Source organism: Lissotriton helveticus, chromosome 7, assembly GCF_964261635.1.
Source record: "Lissotriton helveticus chromosome 7, aLisHel1.1, whole genome shotgun sequence".
Taxonomy (NCBI): domain Eukaryota; kingdom Metazoa; phylum Chordata; class Amphibia; order Caudata; family Salamandridae; genus Lissotriton; species Lissotriton helveticus.
In genome coordinates, this window is record NC_136068.1 from 1731747880 (window position 1) to 1731772673 (window position 24794).

Below are 24794 nucleotides of genomic sequence, written 5' to 3' on the forward strand. Positions count from 1 at the left end.
TGTAAGCATCTTGGATGCATATTATTTATCAACATCTGCAGAATGCTATAAAACACTGCAGCAAGACCTGTTCCTATTAGCACGTTGATTATTACGGGAAACGGACAGGAGAACAAGGTCAAAGACAATTAGTAGATAGTGAGTCCCTAAATGTGAGGTTTTTTTTATACTTTGTTTAGGTAGCCAAAGTTGGTGGGGTTGTCAGGGATACCTTTATGTCTTCTCAGAGCTGAACACATATTCCACAATGCATGTTTTTGCCAAATATCCTTAATTGATGTATGAACTGGAATGTATGACCTAAGAGCAGTTACTTGTTGGATTGTAGTGCAGAGCAGTGGAGTTTAGCTATTGTGCTACAAACGTATTGTAGATTTTGAAAATGTAATACAGTATTTTAAAAACAGTTCCCAGGTTAATGAGGAGCACTGCAGTGCTTATAAAGTAGCTGATGTCTGGTCTTAAAATTGTGCCTGGTTCCTTGATTTTGCAGTCATTGAAGTTTGGTAGAATATTTTCACGTGAGGATAAAGTAGCCTATATTGCAATTGCCTAGTCTGTAGTAGTCTGTTGTTGATGGGGAGCAAGAATATCAGTTTTTTTTAGACTTTTAGTCGATAGGCCACTTTCCAATTAATTTAATTCATAGTTAATGTAAAGCTCTAAAACCACGAGCTGCCATCTTAGATCACTGTGGAGGGAGTAGAAAAATATTATAATGAGAGTAGACTAGCAGGCAAGATGGCGGCCAGCTCTCTGGCTGTGTGAACTGGTCTCAGCACTCTCTCCCCCTGGACGACCTGCTGACTCCAATGTCTTAAAGCACTGGGTTAAAAGAATTAAATAATCAAATAATCTTTTATATACTGACCTGTGAAGGGAATGTTCCGGTGGCCTTCTGTCTTAGACGCTGCTTTTCGCATTGGATTCTTCCACCGCGGCGATCACTGGGCAGTAGCTCTTTTGCTCAACGGTGCTCCATCAGTGCAGCAATGCCGCCGAAAGGCCAAATGAAGAACCCGCCCCGGGGCCCCGCGAAGACTGGATCCTCAGTACTTCAACCTCCAGACATCCAGACGGGACCTGCATCCGTCGAGAATCCTAAAAGGGGCCCACCAGACAACGCGGCTGGTAAAACACTGAAGAATGCCAAACCCGTTCCTGTTCCAGCAAAGTTTAAAGCTCGGGCAAGTATCAATAATAAAACGCTATTGAGTCCACAGAGCCCGCTTCTGAAAAACTTCGCCGCTCCCCTGCTGCTTCCTCCAAAGTCTCAACGGCATCTTCTATCGGTAAGGCAGTCAGTGCTTCTGTGCCATCACAGAAGCCATTACCTCTGACAGTTTTGCCTAGAGATATTGATGGGGGCACTGTGGAAAACATAATTGACCAACCAGAGATGGGGGTGTCTGGCGATAATATTCCTGGGACTGTGTCTTATACAGAATCTCTACTGGGTTTGGATGCGCAGCCCAGTGGACTGCTGGTAGAAGTTAGTCCCTTCGGACATGGTGCCTAATACACAATCGGAAGTTGCCAACCCCCAGGTGCTTTCTATAGCTTTTCAACAGCAAAATAGTCATGCTCAGATGAAGAACTGGAAAATTTCGTTCTCAGGGAATACTTACTAATATAACAAAAACTTGGCAAAGAAGCTGTAATATGAAAAGACATCTTTATTAAATTTAACATAGTGAGGCCACGTCACCCAGAAGCCGTAGCAAGTGAATGAGGTAGTCTGAGGAATGAAGAGGACAGAGGCCTTTTATATGTTTTTAGTGTTACATGACTCAGTACAAAAAAGAAAGGGGCAGTTCTAGCTTTTGCAAACATGCAAAAAAACAACATTCCTTCTTACACAAGCTGCAGAAACCCATAATAAAAACCCGGCACATCCCCATCGTAAACAGGCCATAAAGAAGGGAGCAGAGACAGGTGTGAGCAAGATTAGGCAGGGTGTGTGTGCGATGAAAAGGTTTATGGTAGGCTGTGCCTTGATGCTATCTCGCTCGGCCACTGGGAAAGGAACTGGTCGAGCAGGTTCGGCCTGGGGCGATGGTTCCAGCTTGCCCAGGTCGCAGAGAAGTCAACCAAGGTGTACGTGTCCTTTGGAATCATGTTTGGTTTTAATCATTGGCCTATGTGAGGGCAACTCACAAAATGGCTGCCGTACACAAAATGGAAGCCAAGGGTTCAGGACGCAAATTACGATTTTGAGGTGAAATCGTCACTCGAATATGACGAAAATGCTTGTACATAGTGTACTAGCCATTCTCGGTCTTTTGATACCAAAATCGACATGATACGACGATGTTTATGACACAGGTCCAAAATTTTCAGTACCACACACATAGAGATAATGCAAGCTCCTCTACCGCCTGCGTCAATAAATACCGACGGTGACATAGGCGGTGACAATTTCTATTCTCTATCAGAACACACGGGCTCCTCTGTGGATGATAATGATCTGGTTAAGAACTGGACTGATGATGAGGATAGTGGGTTGGGAGACGGGCGAACAAATGATGTTTTGAATTTCGCTGGTAATTCGAAGGGCCTCTCTACAGTTCGAAAAGTACCTCAAGATTCTTGTTCAAACACTGGCTCCCTAGCTTGGGATTATTCATTTTCTGCACAGTCTGGAGCACAAGGTAATTTTCCAGATCCAGTTACCAACGGCTCTGACTCCAGCTCGGGCCTGCCTCCGGATGAAATGACACTGGCAATAATATACCAGACAATAATGGCACACCGTGAGGAGACTCGTCAGGAGAGTGCTCGCACACACGGGGCGTTTAGCAGGGTCCAAAATTCCATTCGCAGAGTGGCCAAAACCTGCACAGACATCGCATCTAGTGTAGGCGAAGCAGAAGCCCGGATCTCTACCCTTGAAGACGACCTCGCCACTCAAAAGACTGTTACGGATTCAATTAAATCCCAGAGGGTAATATCCAGTGGAAACTTGTGGACTTTGAAAACAGGGCCCGGAGAAATTATTTAAGAATCCTGGGGGTTCCCGAAGGCATCGAAGGGTCGGATACGCGGCAGTTTGTGGCTGAACTATTTTCTGAGGCATTTCCAGAGGTTAAGGAATGGGATTGGCAACTGGAAATCCAACACGCCCACCGGTTTCCTTTCAAGCCTAAACAACCGTTTGGTCAAACGGACAATAGACCCCGAGCTATTTTAATCTGTTTGCATAATTTTCTAGCTAGGGAAAGGATTTACGATCTAGCCAGGCCTGACAGGAAAAGAACTGGGAAGGGCTGTCAGTTTTTTGTTAGGCCAGATTTTTGCCCAGCTAAGGTTGAACGGAGGTGGCAGCTCCGTCAGCTAATTGCCCCTTTTCAGTCTAAAGGTGCGCAGGTGTTTTTGCTTTTTCCCTCTAAACTCAAAGTTATCCATCAAGGCCAGACTAGATTTTTAATTCTGAAATTCAGGCTAAGGCATTTTTGGACTCAATTTAGAGGGTCGAATTTGCAAGGATTCATCTGTATATTTTTTCCTTTCTTTTAAAATTGTTAGTGGGGACAATGCTCCTTAGAGGGGATGATGTTCTTTTGTATGTACTCACTCTTTTCTTTTCTTCTTTGATATCTCCTTGGACATGTCCTCTATTGGTATTTCTAAGTTGGCAATGACTCCGGGGGGTCTCTGCTCATACCAGCTCCTCCATCATTCAGACTTCGGTCCTGTTGCCTAGTTTGGGGGTGGTGGGGTGAGGGGGTCGCTGCTGGGTGGGTGTAAGGGGTAGGAGGGGAAGTGGGAGGGGGGTTGGGGGCAGGGTTGGGGGCGTATACTAAAACAAAGCTTGAAAAAATGAACTTTATCATGGCTCTTTGTTGACTACTGTTACTACTATGATTCTCGTGTACAAAAGACTTAATGGCATTGGGTAGAATTCGCATAGTCTCATGGAATGTCTGTGGCTTGAATGATGGGAAGAAGAGAGCTCTATTTTCGAGAGTTATTCAGGCCCTACATTTAGAAGTACTCTGCTTGCAGGAAACACATGTACCCTGGAACAATCGAGATCTTTTAAAAAATCCTGGGTTTGACCTAATAAGGTGTTACCGACAGACCTCAATGATAAGAGGGGTGGCAATATTAATAAGACGTGGGCTAGGTTCATGTTTGAGAACCAGTCAAGACAGTGGGGCGAGATGGGCAATTGTCGAGCTTATGATTAATGGCAGACCCGTGACCATTTGTACTCAAATGTGGATGACCCTGCAGTTCTACACCATCTGAATGTAGAACTGGCTCTATGGCCCCACCCCATCTGTCTTTGCGGGGATTTCAACATTAATCTGCCAGCCGACTTTAATGTAATTGGGGGGCAAAAATATGTAGGTAAGAAACCTAGAGTTTTCAGGGCCTTGCAAGCCCTGGCTATGGAGCACTTTATGACCGATCTCTGGTTTTATCATTGTAAAAACTTAGACGGCTACACATACTTCTCTGCTCCTCCCAATAAAATGGTGCGCTTAGACTATTTCACCCAGGATCATATCAGATCATAATCTGGTGATTATTGGCTGTACTCTAAGTTTGATTGCGAGGGTCCCGAGGCCCTGGACCTTTGAGAGAAAACGTCTATCAGAGCAATCATACTTAGATCATATGAGGCCCTGGGTATCAGAATTCCTAAACATCAATAGGGGGTCAGCCTCCAGTAATATTGTCTGGGATACACTCAAGGCAGCGATCCGATCTCTCGCCAGAGGAAAATTCAAGAGCAAACTAATGGGCGCATCGATGAATTACGTCTTGCAGACGTCCAGCTCACAAGTGCAATTAAGGAAGGCCGGGACATAGCCCAAAGTCAGGTACTGGTCGTGCGAATCAAGGCTTCCCTGCTGGAGTTGTTTGGTCAGGACCTTGCTGCCAAATATTTACAGTTGCGCTCGATGATGTTCGAGTTTGGCGTTAGATCTGGTAGGGTCCTCACTAAGCGCCTTCAGCAGCGATGTTTGGCTAACCGTATTATCAAGATCCATGACTTTCAGGGCCATATCCAGGATACTCTTGAAGGAGTCCTGACTGTTTTTTCTGAGTTTTATCGCTCTCTATATACATAGGAAGCCAGAGACCTCAATATAGACCGTGAGTTCGGGGCCTTCATTCACGATCTTAACACCTTAAAAGTTTCGGGCCTCCAGAATGCTGCTCTTGCCGCACCAATAGGATGGGAGGAGGTCGAATTAGCACTGAACTCACTAGCTAAGGACAAGGCGGCCGGCCCGGATTCTATTCCCTTGGAATTTTATAGCACATTTCGGTCCGAGATTCGGGAGGATTTCTTAACAATTCTTAGAGCTGCTCAGCTTGGTCACATACCAGACTCTTGGCGCCATACTACTATCATCCTTTTTAAAAAGAAAGACAAGCTGGAGCTGGATCCTTCTTCATTCCGTCCGATATCACTGATTAATACGGACAGCAAGATATATGCAAAAATTTTGGCCACAAGATTAGCATCAGTGATATCTCCATTAGTCTCCATACGCCAACACGGATTTATTCCCGGTAGGGACACGGCGGACCACGTCCGCCGTGTTATTGCACTTTTGGACTGGGACCAAGCCACAAGATCTCCCCTCGGTGCGATCCTGTTAGACGCCGAAAAGGCGTTTGACAGGGTCGCCTGGGTTTTTTTATGGAAAGTCCTGCACTGGAAGGGGTTCTGTCCAAGCTTCATTCATGCTCTACAGTCACTTTACATCGCACCACAAGCAACCTTATCAATGTCAGGTCTGGTCTCAAGATCGATCGATATTAGCAGGGGCACTAGGCAGGATTGTCCCTGCTCGCCCCTGCTATTCGCTCTCTATATAGACCCTTTTATAAGTAAAATCAAGCTCTCCTCGAATATAACTCCTATCAGGATCAATGCTTTCGAATTTAAACTTCTGGCATATGCCGATGATATCATCATGCTAACTAGAGAGGTGTCATCCTCATTCCCAGCTATTAAGTACTTAGCGGAACAGTACGGCCAGCTTTCTGGCTACAAACTCAATGTCCAGAAAACTCAGGTTGTCCAATCCACTACTATGGCCCCCTCTGATGCGCCAGTAGTCCAAAGTGTGATGTATTTAGGGATAAAAATCACAGCTGTGGTAGATAAGATACCAGACATGAATATTTTACCTATTATAGATACGGTTAGCTCCACTCTGCTAAGATTAGATCATTTGCACCTATCTTTGTATGGAAGAAGGAATGTCTTAAAAATGCTGATCCTACCAAAAATTTTATATATATTCAGGACCATCCCATTAGAATTCGCGCAGGCAAGTCTCGCCCGTGCAGAAAGATGCTGCAACAGATTCCTATGGGGTTACCGCCAGCCCCGAAGGGCGGCAAAATGGATGCATTTACCGCTGGACAGGGGTGGGTGGTCTGTGTCCAACCTGTTGCTATATAACTGGTCAGCTCTACTTCAACATTTTGCCCTGCCGCTCATCGGAGACATAGCAGTACTTCCACTGTTCTGCAGTCCCTCTATCTTTGAGATTGGTTTAGGGGAGGATGCCAAGGGGATATTATTGTCAGTTCTCGAACCAGGCTATTACAAAAAACTACGTTCAAGGTCATTATTTCAATGTATTCAGTTTGGAGGAAGGTTCGTCGGAAATGGCTAATCCCCAACATTAATTATTATACACCTCTTGCAGCAGCTAGATTGCTGCCTTCCATTTTTCAAGACCACATTACAATTAGGTGGAGGTTACACGGTACTACGGTCCTAGGGGACCTACTTTGCGAGGGGAATATGGCTTCATTTCTATTTTTAAAAGATAAGTTTGCCCTGGACATGCATGAATTCTTTAAATATTTACAGGTTCGAAGTTATTTAGATAAACTTATGCATAAAGTCCCCACCTTATTCATCAAGAACACGCTTATGGAATTGATCTTGAGGAAGTCACGAATTGGGTTGCTCTATCAAAATTTACTTTCGGGTCTTCCCGACGATCTATCTTCTTATAATATTAAATGGGAGAACAAGTTAGGTAAGGTTGGTATGGACATTTCCCAGACACTAGAATTATCCAGCATGGTGCTAATCTCCGGAAGCTTACGCTCCCAAAGTTATAGGGCCCTATTTGACCTTTATTATAGTCCGGCCAAAATATCTAAATGGGGAGGCAGTCCAATATGCGGTTTAGTAGCAGCTAATGACGTACATATGTTTTTTATTTGTCCTAAACTCAGTCCATTTCTTCGAGCTGTTCAACTATTTATCAACCAAAGCCTGAAAATTCCGGTGGTTCTATCCCCTGAACTAGTAATATTGGGTTGTGAGACTGATGGTTTGTTTGTTAGATCAAGCCATGTTTCTGCTCTGATATTTATTGCTATGTCCTTAATACAGTTATGTATTACTTCGGAATTGATTAGTCCTGATGGCCCCACTTTTGTACATTGGAGAGCAAGGATTCTAGCTCTCCATAATTTAGAATCAGCTGTTTTCTTAAGGGGGGGTAAGAGAAGGTGTGAGAGGGGGCTGAAAATGTGGGCTCCATTTACACAATGGCTGAATAGCTGAACTGTATGAACTGGTTCATGGCACATGGTTTCATGTATATGTTTTGTTGTGGCATAAGTGCTCTGATTGTCCTATTCTTTTTTCCCCTTTTTCATGTTAGTATGCCTCTCATGCCGGTTTTTCTTCTTTTTCTTTTTCCTTGTTTCTTTTTCTCTTTCCTTTCCGCTCTTCATAGTATTTCTACAAATTCTGTTATATTCACATTGATTAGCCATGATGAAGTTATATTGTACTGTGTTATTGATTTGTTTTCAAGCTGAACAATAAATTTCTTTTTTTTTTAAAAGAGAGTAGACTAGCACCACATCAGAGATGTCTATTAGTGCGATCAGAGAATGAAAGTGCAGAGGACTTTTTTATGAGTCAAAGTCATGTTTCTCCAATGGTGTAAAAGCCTTTAATGGGGACACATAAGCATTATTAGTATATTGGAATGTTGAGAGCTTCAATGAAGTGAAGGAGAAGGGTGAACAAGGAGACTGATATGCAATTTGCTGATGTCAGGTAAGTCACATTGTTTCCAATATTAAGGGCTGAGGGCTTGGTTGGCTTAGAAAATGAAAGAGGCGAGGACAGAATGAATATTCCTCTTGTATTCTGGAACTTGGACACCATGTCAAAGGGGCCCACAATTCGAAAGGGCAGAAGGCTAGGTTAGTGCTCCTGCCCTCATGGCAAAATAAGAAAATGGTGGATTTGGCATCATCGAGTTGTATCTAATTTTGTCTCATCCACAAATGGATCTCAGAAGGGAAACATAATTAATAGATGACTGCCCTCCATGAAGTTTGATGTCATGTCCAGTGTTTTTAAAACTTTCACCTTGGTTATGGATTATGCTGGCTGGTTCACAGACAGTATATCGAAAACAAAAATATCATGTGGAAAAAATATTATGAGGACGACAATATCAAGAAGGTAAGTGCAAATAGGTAAGTATAGATTTACCATTCTTACTTACACACCTATGTACCTTGAAGATATATATACATAGTTTAGATACATACATGGGGAGTTATATATATTAAAACTTTGCTTACCTATAGAAACTTACCTTCACAATACTTTTCTCCTTGATATTGTTGACACAATATTTTTGTCCATATGATATTTTTTCTCTGATATTAAGTCAAAACACCTACTGGCCAGACGTCTCATGCAGCAACTGAACAATAGTGTGGCAGTTATAGATCCATGTTGTACATCAAAACGTTTAGCATGGGAGAAGACATTTTGACTTTATAAATCTAATCAGAGATGAAGGCAGTAAGCGAAATCAGTACCGCCTTTCTGATTCCACAGTTCTGGTCAAGTCTAACAAGAAAGAACTGGTGTTCAATAATAAAGAACATCTCCGATAGGTGAAGGAGAGTATCGCAGCCTCAGCCGCCATCATTGGAACTTCCTTCAGTCATCTCTGACTAAAGGTTGTTCACTCTCACTGCCTCTGCAAACTCCTAGATGGTTAACATGTTTACATTTCTGAGACTCAGGGTAGAATTGTAATTGCGATATAGACCGCACTCTTAAGTACATGGAAACAAAATTAAAACAAATTTGAGTTTGTTACCCAACTTTGTAGCCAGTGCAGACATTAAATATATATATATATTATATACATATAATATATATATATTTAAATAAATAAATCTTTATTCGGAAGTAATGACAACCATAAAAAATAAACGGAAACATTTCAGTTATGAGTCAATGAGGGAAATGGGGCGGTGACAGTAAGGATTATCCTTGAATAGAATAATCAAGGCAACGGTTTACTGGTCAGACTTAGTCATGGTTTCGATGGTCAGACATGGAAGGTGAATGGTTTATCATAACCAGCTTTCTTACAGCAGCCATGTATCAACAACCATGAAGTCACCAAATACCATAGATATAGGGTCTTCAAACCACGGGGCAGGCCCCATAGGGGGGCCTCAAGTGATCCAGGGGGTGCGGCAGGGGGGCTCTTGCCAAGAGAAGATGTATGCTGATATCAGTGCTATGGGGCAGTAAGCCGCTCTGTAATGGGCCATCACTAACATTTTTTGTAATTTATGTCCTAGCTGGGACTATCTGTCAAAAGAGAATGAAATTTAAATATTCATCAAAACCCTTGCACTCATTTCTAGTAATAACACTCTGGATACTTTTCCATATTAGTAAGGCGTGCTTGACCAGAATGGTATGTTTGGCAATCATGTATGTGGTTGTATTTTAAAACAGTAACAGAATTGAACTGCAATGTTTAAATATGTCTTGTGTTTAAATAAATCAAGACATATTTAAACATTACGAATATAATAGAATATTTGTGGGGGCGTGGCTTGGCACCGGCTCAAGATGGCGGTGCGGCACTGAGGATCTGTGAGGGGGCACACGAAAAAGCCTTGGAGAAGCGACAAATTCTCTTACTACATTAAGCTCTCTGCCTGGAAATTATCCAGGAAAGCTCTGCGATGCTGCTCGCTCCATTTTCCAGGTTTTGGAGTGTATAATTCTCTCCTTTCTGAGAATGAGCCTTCCAGTCACCGGCTCCTTCAGATTTATGGTGCGCTGAGGAGATTGTGGTGGACAGCAGCTGTCTCCTCAGCTAATTATGAAGATTAATGACTGTGGCTTGGATGGGAGGATTGACCCTTACAGCAGAGGCACATTTCAAGCTGGTACTTTCTTCTGCTTGCAATATTATGTGAATGGAAGCACATAATTTCCTGTATGCTCTTTCCAATGTCTATTTTTTCATGGAGGCATTATTTAGACATGCCATTTACCTTGTATGTTGCTGGCTCTTTTTTCACTTGCTGGTTTATGCTGGGGATTGAAGTTGCTTAATTTATTGTGCTTTTGTGCCCTTGCAAGCCTTTTCTGAGGAGACTTTCTTACATATTGGTCTGCCTGAGATTCTCTCTTTTTTTTTCCCCTCTTCATAATTACCTTTCACAGCCTTTCATAACAGGCTTTTGTGTATGGGCAGGTCACAATAATGTTGTATAGCATTTTAGGACCCTAGTGTAATTTTCCCGATTCATGCCCTTATAAATCACCTTGTCCTTATATAGGCATGGAAATCATAACCATATTTAGACATGACCGATCCAGTCCAAATACGGCATGGCTACTTCCACTTGTTCCGAAAATCCAAAACAATTTCTTGGAAAACTCGGCTTCAGCAGTTAGGAACTTCCCCTTGCTTGAATATTGATTTGTCCAAGAACTCATGGAGTTTTCAAAGAACTGAGATTCTTTGATGACGTTATTATGTCCACCTTTACGTCAAACTCGGCACCTTCAAGGTATAAATATGCCCAAACTTGCCCAAGCAAACACACGGGTGTCGATTCCGATCCGGTAAAATGCGCTCCGAATGGTCGTACGGAGAGTTTTTTCCCCGTACGAATCGTATCCGTAGACGTCCCGTACGTACGATGAAGTACGATCCGTACTAGGTGCCGAACTCCGTACGAGTCGTACAGGACTCCGTACGACTCAAATCTCCGTACGATTCTCACTCGGAACCCGCAGTACGCGACATCGCGGCACGTTTTTACGACCCAGCAAGTACGATCCGTGTCGGGTAGGCTCCGTACGACCCTTTTCCTACGGGAGCCGAAAACAGTCGTAAACGCAGAGTTCGCGCCGAAACAGGTACGGAAGGCCCCCCCCGGGTACGGCGCGTACCCCCCATGATCGCAGGGGTACGCGGCGTACCCCTCTGGTCATGCGGGGTACGCGCCGTACACCCAGCGTACATGGGGTACGCACCGTACCCCATGTACAGTGGGTGTACGGCACGTACCCCATGTACGCTGGGTGTACGGCACGTACCCCGCATGACCAGAGGGGTACGCCGCGTACCCCTGCGATCATGGGGGGTACGCGCCGTACGGTGTGTAGGTGAGCGGGCGATTTTCCGTACGAATCGACGTGAACCGTACGAATCGCGTACGGGTCGGCCGATCGGGATCGGAATCGTCCGGTCGTACGGCGTCTGTACGAGTCGTACGGAAACGGCTCCGGATACGATTCGTACACCGGATTATTTTACCGGATCGGAATCGACCCCACAGTGGTTTGGAGAAGTTTGACTATCTACTTGAACAACGCATCACGCTACAGCAAGTGCCGAAGGAAGTCGACCCTCCAGCAGGTGCACTGAGAGAGACGCTGTCTTTTCTCTTGCCAAGAAATCCAGCTCCAGTGTTTCCAAGCTCCCCTTGCGGGTCGTTGGGAAATCGAGTCCTGTGACAGAGAGATAGCAGACCTCCTTCATTCTAAACCAAGGTACGGAGCTGATTAGACCTTAAGAGAAATCTTGGATAGATTCTTGGCAAATAGAATACTAAACTTATGCTACACCACACTTACTTCTTCAATTGTACTAGACTTAGGGTAGGTACATCGGGGTAGGAGTATTTTAGAAGCACCAGTTGAGTACTTTTAGTCTTTATTTATTTATGTATGTATTTTATGGCTTAGAAATCATACCATGCTTTAACAGTATTATTTTATAATACTCTTCCTGCTGTACCCATTATACTTTACAGCCAGTATTACGATTGTAGCAGTTTATTTCTTCTGCATGAGAAAAAAGACTGTTCAATAAATACTTTTATTGAAAACGCTCTTCTCTCTTTTTCTCTGCACCTCTGATGAAACGAAGCATGCACGAATGACTGAGTAAAATATCTATCTATTGTTTCCACGAATCAGAAGATCAGTTTTATCTTGGGGGAAACAAAGTTGCCATGTTTATGCGGTTGTCAGAAACGAATCCATTCTTGTTTATTCTAGAAAGTTTCTAGTGACCTCTGAGCTAGCTCGCAGTCACAATTGAGTCTGATATATTCGATAGAGACCTAGTAGACATAAGTCCTACGTCACATCTATAGGATATATTATTCCAATGCGCAGAGCCTATTGGGAATATAGGAACTACACTACAATACAGAAAGTGTTTTATGTGACTTTCTTCAGGCAAGTTTTCTAGATCTGCTTCGGCGCTTCGCAGTTCTTTCAAAATGGAGGGTTCAGCCTGTTACCAGCAAAGCTACACCTAAAAGGCTCAAAAAAGATTTGGCGTAGCCCTCAAAGTCTCCTACTAGTTTCTCTTTAGACCTGCTTTTAGAGGAAATAAGAGCTTTACGCCACTTTATGGATGAAACAAATATTAGAACACGGAATCTTTCAGAAAGATGGAATCTTATGATGGAGCACATTTCTACTGTAGAGCATCAAATCTGTGAGTTCAAAGACACTCCACCTAAGGTTATTTCTTCAGCAACGTTACCTAGTCTGCGTAGACAGGTTGAAGATTTGGAAAATCACAGTCGAAGGAACAACCTTAGTATTTATGGTTTGCCTGAGGGCATGGAGGGTACCAATCCTACATCTTTTTTCAAAACTTTCCTGCCACAGCTTTTAGGTCTTCCAGAAGGTGCCTCTTTTACCATCCAACAAGCTCATATACTTGGACATCTTCCTAAAACTCCAACCATATTTAGAAAACCTCGGGGAGTCATCCTGTATTTTCTAGAGTATACAGAGCTAATGCAGGTCATTACCGCTGCAAAGCAATTTAAATGTATATCTTGGTCTGGACATGATTTAGTCCTCTCTCAAGATTATGCCAAAGCTTCAGCGGATCAACATTATGAGTTCTTAAGAATGCACCCGATGCTTCGTGCTCTTGAAGCTCGATTTGGACTATTTCATCCATGCCTCAACAATAAAACTACTGCCTATGAGGATCCATCTCGCTTGAAGGAATTTCTTGATGGTCAAAGAGCAGAGACCATGGATATTACCACGTCCTCTTTCTTGTACAAATGATACTACATTGTTTTGTTCTTTTTGCCTCTTTCAGCATCTTATTCATTGTTATCTTGTATGATGTATGCAGCTGTATTATATAGATGTATTTTCATTGTTAATGGATGTTTTTGATTCCTGTTGCAACGTTTGAGATGTTCCTGGTAACTACTTGCTGTATCCTACTAATTATAACCTTTTTTCCTACAGGAGTGTTTCATCTTGTTTCATGTTCCAGTCTCCAGTCACATATATTACTGCCCTTCATATGCCTGTCCTTCCTCTGGAGTCTTGCCGCTCCGTCCCTTCCCATTCCCCTCCCCCGTCTTCATCAACCGTTTATGTATGTATGATTATTATTATTTTCATATTCTTCTTTCTTCATTCCTTTCTTTTCTTATACTTCAAACTTTTCTCCCTCTTTCCCCTATTTCATTTATTATACTTGCTCTTACTTTCTTTTTTTCATATTCTGTATTTTGCCTATGGTTAGATATCTTTGTTTTTTTGCCTTTACTGCATTTCTTTTTTCCCATTAATTATGTGTTGATTTTTCACTTTTTTAAGGATATGTCTGATTGTACTTATTACACTGCTTCTTTGCAATATTCTTGACAGTTGTTTCTTGGGATGGAGATGGTTATTACTTGCACTATCTATCAACAAAGTTTCTATTATTTAGTTTAATGTGTATGGTCCTACTGCTCCTGATTGCCAGTTTTGGTCTACTGTTGCTCTGAAACTATTGCAGCATTCAGATGACAATTTAATACGGGCTGTGGACTGTAATGATTGTTCTGATCCCATTGTAGATACTCACTCTTCAGCTCATTATATCCCCAATAAAACACAAAAAACATTTGCTCATGCTGTCTGTCAACGCCACCTGACGGATGCCCTAGTGATTATGCAATCCTTTCTTGACGGAATACACTTATTTGTCTCCATTCCATCATACCCAGTCAAGGATAGGTCTTATTTTTCTCTTTCATCATCTTATTCAATCTTCACATAGTGCACAGATTGGTACTATTCTAATCTCCAGTCACAGGAAAGTGTCAGTTCAGCTTGATGTTTTACCTACACACAACTGTCCTAAACAATGGGGACTCAATAACTCTCTTTTGTTGGACACTGATTTTGCATCCTCCTTCACTTCCCTTTTCCATGAATTTTTTCATTAAAATCTTTCTGTACTATTCCCTTTTGTACCATTTGGGATGCTTTTAATGCTTCAGCCCCAGATTTTATCATAAATGTTGTCTCCAAGAATAGGAAACCTTCCCATACTCTTTCTACAACATTACTTCAGAACATCAAAAGTCTTGAACATATTTATTACACAAAAAGGGGTAACCCTGTGTCCCTCAGAACCTGGGTGAAAGTGGTTAAGTACAAAGGTGGTTCTGTTGGGTAAGACAAATCACTTTGAAAATGCTGGTTAATGCAAAACAAAAGTATGAAAAACTCTCTGAGACACCTATGCAATGAGATAATGAATCCTCAAGCAAAATCAATTTCTTAAAGCCAAGGGGTAGTTTGTAATGAATATATATTGCAATTCAATCATGTTACATTATAACAATCAAACATAAGTGAAAGAATTGTGACAATTGGTGACAAGTGCTTGGTGCATGAAGTAATATGCAATGAGATCAAGAATTATATACATATATACAATTATGTACAGGGGTATAGTAGGCCAGAATACATTTCACATCCAAGGAACCATAGCATTTATTTCAAGGATCCTGGAGTTTCTGGGCCATAGGTGAGCGTCGTCGTTTCGACCCTAATGCGCCCCAGTTGGTGGTCGCGTCAGGTCTTTATCAAGACAATAGGGGTGGGGGTTGGCAGTATGGAGGTCAGGAGGAGGGTCTCTGCCTGATCCTGGGCCAATCGGTCAGATCCGGTCTCCGTGGAAGTCTGGAGATCCTTCTCTAGGTGGTGGGGAAGGCTGCTTGCTCCAAGTCAAAGCGGCATGCACGGCTGGAAGGTCCGTTGCTGGGCGACCACCAACTGGGGCGCATTAGGGTCGAAACGTCGATGCTCACCTATGGCCCAGAAACTCCAGGATCTTTGAAATAAATGCTATGGTTCCTTGGATGTGAAATGTATTCTGGCCTACTATACCCCTGTACATAATTGTATATATGTATATAATTCTTGATCTCACTGCATATTACTTCATGCACCAAGCACTTGTCACCAATTGTCACAATTCTTTCACTTATGTTTGATTGTCATAATGTAACATGATTGAATTGCAATATATATTCATTACAAACTACCCCTTGGCTTTAAGAAATTGATTTTACTTGAGGATTCATTATCTCATTGCATAGGTGTTTTAGAGAGTTTTTCATACTTTTGTTTTGCATTAATCAGCATTTTCAAAGTGATTTGCCTTACCCAACAGAACCACCTTTGTAATTAACCATATTTATAACACATCTCGCACACTGAAGTCTTTACAACACCTTATTGCAGCCAAATTATCTTTTAATAAAGTTTCCCCTGAGCTTGCCTCCTCTTATCTTATTAAATGTGGTTCCAAATATTATGGAGGCCAAAATAAAGCTGGCAAGTTGCTAGCAAATTATCTTAAAATTAAACAAAACAAGCTATTTATTGAATCTATTACAGATAATTTTGGTCACACGCACTCTCTTCACCCAGACATTTTGAACCAATTCTGCTCATTTGATGCCGCTTTATATACACCTGAATATTTAACTTCAGATCAAGACATTCTATATTATCTTTCCTCTATTGAAAAATCTAATTTTTCTCATATAGATTTTTCTTCTTTGGAAACGGAACTACCGCTTTCAGAGTTACATCTTTCCCTAAAAAAGATAATGCCCCTGGGCCCGATGGCTTTACCGCAGAATTTTATATTCATTACTCTCATATTCTTTTACCCAAATTACTCACTTTAATCAAATCTTTTTCTGATTGCTGCATGTCTTCTGGTTCTTTTCTCGAAGCACTTATTTGTCTTATCCTGAAAGATGGTAAAGATTTACGTTAGAGCAAAAATTACAGACCCATCTCTTTGGTCAATTTAGATTATAACAATTTTGCCAAGGCCCTGGCAACCAGACTGCAGCCTCTTCTGCCTAATCTTCTTGGGAAGGAACAATCAGGGTTTGTCTCAGGACGATACCTATCACATTATACTCATCTGTTCTTTGATGTTATATCGATGGCTGCTGACTTCCATGAACCCTTGGTAGACATTGCTTTAGATGCTGAAAAGGCCTTTGGCAGGGTGAACTGGTCTTTATTATTTCATGTTCATCATTGGTTTGGTTTTGGCCCTAAAATTAGTAACTTTATCTCCCTCCTATACTCATCCCCACAAGCTGCCATTTGCGCTATTGGTCTTATTTCTGCTTTTTTTTCTTTTGGGCAGAGGGAGTTAAGCAGGGTATTCCCCTAACTGCATTTCTCTTTATTTTGCACTTGAGTCTTTCTTGTCCATGATTAGACAAAATCCTTCTAGCAATGGGTTTTCCTGCAATGCTCAACAGCTTCATATGCAGATGACATCCTAATATTTATGTCTTAACCTCAATCCTCTCTTCATGCCTTCTCAGAAGAGGCTGTATCTTATAACTTGGTCTCTGGCTATAAATTAAATACTGAAAAATGCAAAATGTCACCTTTAAATTAACTTACTTTTAAACATGACTTCTCTTCCTTCAACTTTATATGGAGGCGTAATCAAATTAAATACCCAGGTTTTCAATTCACACCCTCTCATGCTACTTCAGTTTCTATCAACTTAGATGCGTGCATTCAGAAAGTTACTTCCCTAACTTCTAGATGGCATCCTTTGCACTTATCTTGGTGGGGCAGGCTGGATACAATTAAAACAATGTTAATTCCCTTTTATCTTATTTACTTTTTCTAAAATTCCGTTAAATATCCAGTTTAAATCTTATTGGAAACTGTACCCTATCTTATCCTCTTTTCTTTAGAATAACAACAAAATCTCGTATGTCCCTATCTAAATTGAAGCGAGCCAAAGAAGAGGGAGGTTTGAATTGTCTGGATTTTGCTAATTACCAAAAGCATTTCTTTTAAAGCAATCTGCTCATTGGATTTCTTCCTCTTCTTTATTCACTCCAATATGGGTTGACTTAGAACAAGAGGTTTTCTTTCTGTTTTCTTTTTCTGAAATCATCAAGCTCATTCGCACGCCGCTGAAGATATGTACTCCGATTGCTCACCATACAAGTAAATTGCTGAGTTCAGTCATTCTGTGTCACATTATAAACTTGGAAACTTTTTGGGATTCTCCAATCTGGCATAATCCTTTGAAACAACTAAATAATAGATCTATTTATTGGCCCTCTTGGAGAAGTACAGGGCTACTTTGGGACGAACAGTTGTATAAAAATGATTCTTTTTTTTCTTTCTCAAGGGCTTCTACGTTGTTTGGTTTATCATCTGCTTTTCCTCATAGATTCATGCTCTTTCAAAATGTTATATTTCATGGATACAATTCCTTTCAGTTGACTGCTCTTTTTAACTCATCGTCTTCCATCAATCTGACTAATCTTCTGCTTAAAAATCAAATTGCCTCTTCCATATAGTCCCTACTCCAACATACTATTAGTGATCGTTATAAATCCCCAGTCGAACTTGCTTGGGAAGCTGACCTTCAAGTTACCATACCTCTCTCTACATGGAAACAGATTGGGATCATGATTAGAAAATACTTTTTTACAACACCGGTTCTTCTTCATAGAATTCATTCCGATACTCCACATACATGTTGGACTCCACAACAGGCTGACCTTAGAAGTAATCTGAGACAAAATCCTAACTTTACGAGTTTCGGTATTGAAAAAATGCATTTAGCAGTACTAACGTTAGGATTCCTAACTTTAGTACTCCTATATACATTTTGTGAATACCGAAAGTCATAAAGTTAGGATTTTGTCTCAGATTACTTTTGTGAATCGGGCCCTTACTTTTTACTTGTTCCTATATGTCCACTTTCGGGCATCAAGTTTGGGATCAGATGTATTCCATATTTTGTTTAAATATACCCTACTCTATTTTAAATGTTTTTCTAGGAAGTGTATTAGATGTGTGGGCTAAAGTTTCATTTAATGTAAAGTAACAGACTAATATCCACCACTGAAATTACCTCATATTTCACCATATTAATTCACCACTAATCCTTTATAGGCTCCCTGAATAGCATGCGTCAAAGCATGTTTCACTATACTAATTCTACACTAATCCTCTGTGGGTCCCGGAGTAGCGTGCTACCCGCCGAAAAAGCACTTTGACGCCTCGTCAGGGGTAGTAAGTGCTATATAAATGCAATTACAATACAATTACAATACAATGCAATAGACCTTTTATTGGCAGTTGCTTTTCAACAAATCACAAAGCATTAACCGCTTGCGCGCTACCGCGATTTACCGCTGTGCGCTGGATTTAAAAAAATGGCTTGTTTATGACAAAGCCAGCTCGTCATCCGCGCAGCACAGGTAACGCCCATGACGAGCTGGCTTTGTCATTAGCGTGGAAGTGGTTAAAAAGATTTTACGTAGTTATCGTCAAAAGCATGGTGGTATGCAGTCTATTATAATTATAGATAAGATACTGCATATATGTATGTTTGTCTCTGGTTTTGAATCGACAAGAATTGTGGTCACCAATTACTCAGTTTTTAGAGAACTCTGCCAAAAGATTTCCCATACTTTCACCTGCAATTCAAGAAATTCTTAAACCCCCTTGATTCCCTTCCTATCTGTAATGTTTTTCCTTATTCTATTACTTTGGTTGATAACATAATTCTAAGTTTTTCTTGAAACTTGCAATCGGACATTATGCAGTGTGGTTTCTTGTGTATTTCAGTCCTTCTCCCCCGACCCCCCTCACTTATATATTTATTATACATTTGTTTTGTTTAATTGATTTAGCTTTTTATTTGTTCATTCTCTATTGTTGTAGTCATATGTATTTCAATGAATGTATTCCCTTCATGATTTTAATAAATCTTTCTTTAAACTTAAAAAATATATGTATATAGAATATTTGTGAAAAAATCTGAGGGGAGGACCGATGAATTGCATTTTTTCACCTGGGGGGACCAATTTAAAAAGTTTGAAGACTCTGTAGGTGCTGGAAGAGTTGAGGGGGGCAGCCAATGCTCTCTCTTCGCCTCTTTAGCAATCCTGCAGACCCAGCCGACAGCACCTGCACTATGACCTAAAGATTAGCACATATTTCTCGCCTGAACCAAACAGGTGGTAAATGTGTGGAGAGGTAAATATTTGCAGATTTGGGCCTGTTATTTACCCCGTAGGAAGAAAAACACACAGATTTTGACCCGGTATTCCCAGACCTACGTATTAGCCACCACAGCTACAATGTCCTCATGCTTTTATTTCTATGAGTTATTTTGTCAGACTAACTATATCCTCTATTCTAGGATGCTCCCAGCCAGTCCGAAAGCACCCCTACGATTTTGACCCAGAATGCCTCTATTACAAGGTACGTAACCTTTGAACTCTAGATAGTTTAGCGCATGCCTGCTTAGCCATCCTGCAGTCCCAGCAGACAGCACCCACACTATGAACTAAAGATTAGCACATATTTCTCACCAGAAGCCGTGCTAAATAAATGTGTACAGAGGTAAATATTTGCAGATTTGGGCCCGTTATTTACCGCGAAGGAAAAAAAACACGCATATTTTGACCCGGTATCCCCAGACCCACGTATTAGCCACCAATGCTACAACGTCCTTGTGCCTGTATTTCTATGAGTTCCATTCTCAGACTAACTTTATCCTCTATTCTAGGATGCTCCCAGCCAGTCAGAGAGCACCTCTAGTCCAGAGTGTAGTGCCGTTAGCACTCTAGTTTATGCACGCATGCACCCACTCATCCGCAGGCCAGGCGTGGCCTGCGGGGAACCAATAAATGGAAGGCGTGTGCTCGGACACGTCACTTCTGACCAGCATTGGGTGTAAGGCTGACTGGTGTCCACTGCGCGCCTCCACCCCTGCGCTAGCAATCAGCCTAAGGCCTGGCCACTGATCCTGCACCACTACACTGGCGACGAGGGGGCCCAACCCTCGCCCGTGCACCTGCACTAAACGGAGCGGTCCGCTCCTCTCCCGCGGCGCCGACCACGTATGTCCCGGCTCCTACCAGTGAGCCTGCTGCTGCCGGTGTGTTCCTCCCTGCCACTGCCCTGCCGGCTGGGACGCGGCCTCCCTTCTCTGGCGGCCCTCCGGAGATAGTGTGAGCCGTCTGCTGAATCCAGCGGTGCCCCCGATTCTGTGTTCCGCGATGCCTGGCCATACCTCACGCATCTCGCGTGGTACGCGGCGCCGGCGCCCCTGCCATACCTCACGCATTTTGCGTGGGAAGCGGGAAAACGCCCCGCAACCCCTCACGCATCTCGCGTGCACCGCGTTCTGGGTTTGCTGTGACACGGGGGAGTGTGCCGACGCCTGGAGGGAGCATTACCAACGCCTTGGACACCTGGAAGTACGTCGGGGGCAGTTTTGAACGTCCCGCGCCCAGCCAGTCACGGCGCACGTGGCGCAGGAGGAAGTCGTTGCACGAGGAGAGCGGATGGTGCGGATCCCTGCACAGGTACACGTGCTGCTGCGGATTCCTGAGGGGACTAACTAGACCAGGAGTCATCATCGTCCTAATTAGGAGTCGCCACCACGGGGGATGGAGATGGTGCAGCGCCTGTCATAAATATCCCTTTCCAGCACGCGGCTGCCGGGGTTCTGCCGCCATTCAGCGAGGCAGCTGACCCGTCCACGGCCTCACCTCGTTGGAAAATTTGGCTAGAAAGACTAGAGAACTACTTTGTGGTCACACGGGAGACGGATGACGCAGTAAAAAGGTCCTTACTACTCCACTACGCAGGGGATGAGATATTTAGACTCTTTAAACACCTCCCTAACACGGGTGCGGCGGCCAGCTATGCTGACGCGGTTGCCGCTCTCAACGGACATTTTGATCTCCAATTGAACGTGGACTTCGAGGTATTCAAGTTGGGACAGGCACGTCAACGAGACGGAGAGACTATGGATCAATTCCACACGCGCGTCAGGGAGCTGGCCAGTTCCACCGACGAGGATCAGCCCAGGGCTATAAGGAGGCAATTGATCCAGGGATGCCGGGATAAGACATTGAGAGGCCAAATCCTTCGCAGGCCCGGAATCTCCTTGGAAGACATCCTTATCTTGGCTAGATCCCACGAGCTCTCGGACGTCAGAGCGACGGCCATGGAACAGGCCCTACACAAAACCCCGATCAAGACGAAGAACATCAAGATAGAACGCGCGGACGCTGTGCGGCCTAGGACACGTGGTCAGGCACAGAAAGGATATCGAAGGAAGTCACCTCAGGCCCGCTGTGGATACTGCGGCCATGAACCACACGCGGCCAAGGACTGCCCGGCTCAGGGACAGACCTGTGGGAACTGTGGGATCCCAAACCACTTCGCATCAGTCTGCCGCAGGAAGAACCAAACGTCAGCGATGACATCCTAATACACTCATCCACCGCATCTGACCATTACAAACATCTGCGGAATGTCCTGAAGAGACTAAGTACATATGGAGCGACACTCCACAAAGACAACTGTCAATTCTTTCAGTCATCTATTGAATTCTTTGGCTACATATTTAACCAGGAAGGAATTCAGGTCGACCCGAGAAAATCCAAGTCCATCAAAGACGCTCCAGCGCCCAAGTCACCAACGGAGGTGAGAAGCTTCCTTGGGATGGCCACCTACTGTGGCCGATTCATACCGGGTCTAGCCACAAAAAGCGAACCCCTACGAGCCCTCACCAAAGCGGATGCCGTCTGGCAGTGGGGCACTAAAGAAAATGAAGCATTCCAGAGCATCAAAGATGCCCTCCTGGGAAACGCCACACTGTCCTACTTTGATCCTGGTAAACGCACCGAGGTCATCGTCGACGCCAGTCCGGTAGGCTTGGGAGCAGTCCTGACCCAGGAGCACGAGCCCGGACAATGGACAGCACTAGCTTTCGCTAGCAAGGCCTTGACCCCCACCGAGACCAGGTATGCCCAAATCGAGCGGGAAGCCCTGGCAATCAAGTGGGCCTGCAGCCATTTTCACCTCTACCTGCAGGGCCACCCATTCGTCATGGTCACAGATCACCAACCCCTAGTACACCTCTTCAAGGGCACAGCCCCACATCCACCACCACGCATTGAAAGATGGGTGATCCAACTGCAATCGTATGGAATGGAGGTGGTGTATCGGCCAGGAGCCAAGAACCCGGCGGACTACCTGTCACGTCATCCACTACCTCAGGAGCCGACCTCCACCGATGACGACTGCGAAGTGTACACCCGGTGGGTAGCACTCACATCCTGCCCCCTGTGCATGACTATCAGCGAGATCAAAGAAGCGGCCGCTGATGACAACACGTACATGAGATCGCTACAAGCCATCCTGGAAGGAACCTGGGCCAATTACCTACACCCCCCCGACACGTGGACGGTAGCGGACAAGGAGGCCCTCACAAAATTCTGGCATGTCCGTCATGAACTCAGTGCCACCGACGATGGTGTATTGCTGAGAGGAACACGACTGGTGGTACCACAACGCCTTAGACATCGAGCTACGCAGCTCGCCCACGGCGGCCACCAAGGTACCACGAAGATGAAGGCACGCATGCGGGAGAAGGTGTGGTTTCCCGAGCTGGAAACTATGGTCGAAGATTATGTGAAGAACTGCCTATCCTGTCAACTGACGGGTGATCCGGAGAGGCCGGCCCCGATTATCACGGAGGAGGCATGCACAACACCGTGGATCAAAATAAGTGTAGACTTCGGGAGTTTTCCGGGTGAAGGACTCACACTGGTGGCTATTGATTCATACTCGAAATACCCGTTCGTTGAAAGAATCGACTCCACCGCTTTCACACACGTGGGGCCAGCATTAGAAAAACTGTTCTCCATGTTTGGCTACCCGGAAGAACTAAAGAGCGACAATGGACCACCGTTCCAGGGAGCAGAGTTCGCAACTTTCCTGAAGGCCAGAGGCATCACACACCGGCGCATAACACCCCAATGGCCGCAAGCAAATGGGGAGGCAGAAAGATTTATGCGAACTTTAAACAAGACATTTCGGATAGCGATGGTAGAGCAGGCAGATCCTGAACAGAGACTACATGATTTTCTACGGGAATATAGAGGGACCACTCACTGCACCACCCAGAGAAGCCCGTGGGCCCTCATGTTCCAAGGACAACGCAGACATCTCCTCCCCACTGCCCCGGGGATGGTACCGACCCCGAATGATATGGATGAGACCCAGGAACGGAGGCGACAGAACAATCAGCGAGCAAGTCAGCGTCGAAGAGCAACACCACGACGGCTGTGCAGGGGAGACCAAGTGGTCATACGGAACAGACGCCCTGGAGGGAAGTTCCAGACGCCCTACGAACCGGGACCGTGGATTGTGACAGCCACAAAAGGAACTATGGTGACCGCGCGCAAGGAAGGGGAAGAAGTGTCGAGGAACACCTCGTGGTTCAAAGTGGTATCCCCTGGGCTGACCAACAACTCGGAAGCATTGGATATAACTGGTGCATCGCCCAGGGCCCTGACGCAAGAAGATGAAAATAACTCGCCAGCAGGGACACAGGAAGCAATGTCGGAGCCAGAGGGTGAATCCCCTACGACGCAAACCCCCCCGGGAGCACACCACACCACCGAGAACCTGGTCGAGGTCACCCCACGCGATACAACCTACGGCCCAATCCACCCCCGAGTCAGAAGTTAAAGGACTACGCCTGTCAGCTGAGACCCTGAAGTCGTCAACAAGGGACACGCAAGTACAGCGCTGTGTATTTAGACTATGATACATTGATCACTCGATTCTGGAACATTGTGAGCACAAATAAAAGTTTATAAAGTTGGATAGGGATGTAGTGCCGTTAGCACTCTAGTTTATGCACGCACGCACCCACTCATCTGCAGGCCAGGCGTGGCCTGCGGGGAACCAATAAATGGAAGGCGTGTGCTCGGACACGTCACTTCCGACCAGCATTGGGTGTAAGGCTGACTGGTGTCTGCTGCGCGCCTCCACCCCTGCGCTAGCGATCAGCCTAAGGCCTGGCCACTGATCCTACACCACCACACAGAGGACGACTACGATTTTGACCCGGAATGCCTCTATTACGAGGTATGTAACCTTTAAACTCTAGATAGTTTAGAGTATGCGTGCTTTGCCATACCACAATGATCGGCTGCCTTTGAGCTAGGTTTGCCCTACACGAATACTACATTCATATATAAATGACAACTCTGTGAATGAATGAATGGTTCTTTATTGTTCAATTAATTAAAGCCCTTACAATGTGCATTATTTGCATATTTAGAATGGAAAAGAGTAAAAGAGA

The 24794-nt window shown here is 44.0% G+C and overlaps 1 protein-coding gene across 1 annotated transcript in view; it reads left to right on the plus strand.

Moving 5' to 3' along the window:
* Positions 1-24794, plus strand: part of LOC144769667 (uncharacterized) — a 759350-nt gene that overhangs the window by 600498 nt on the left and 134058 nt on the right. The gene's annotated exons all lie outside the window — the stretch shown is intronic.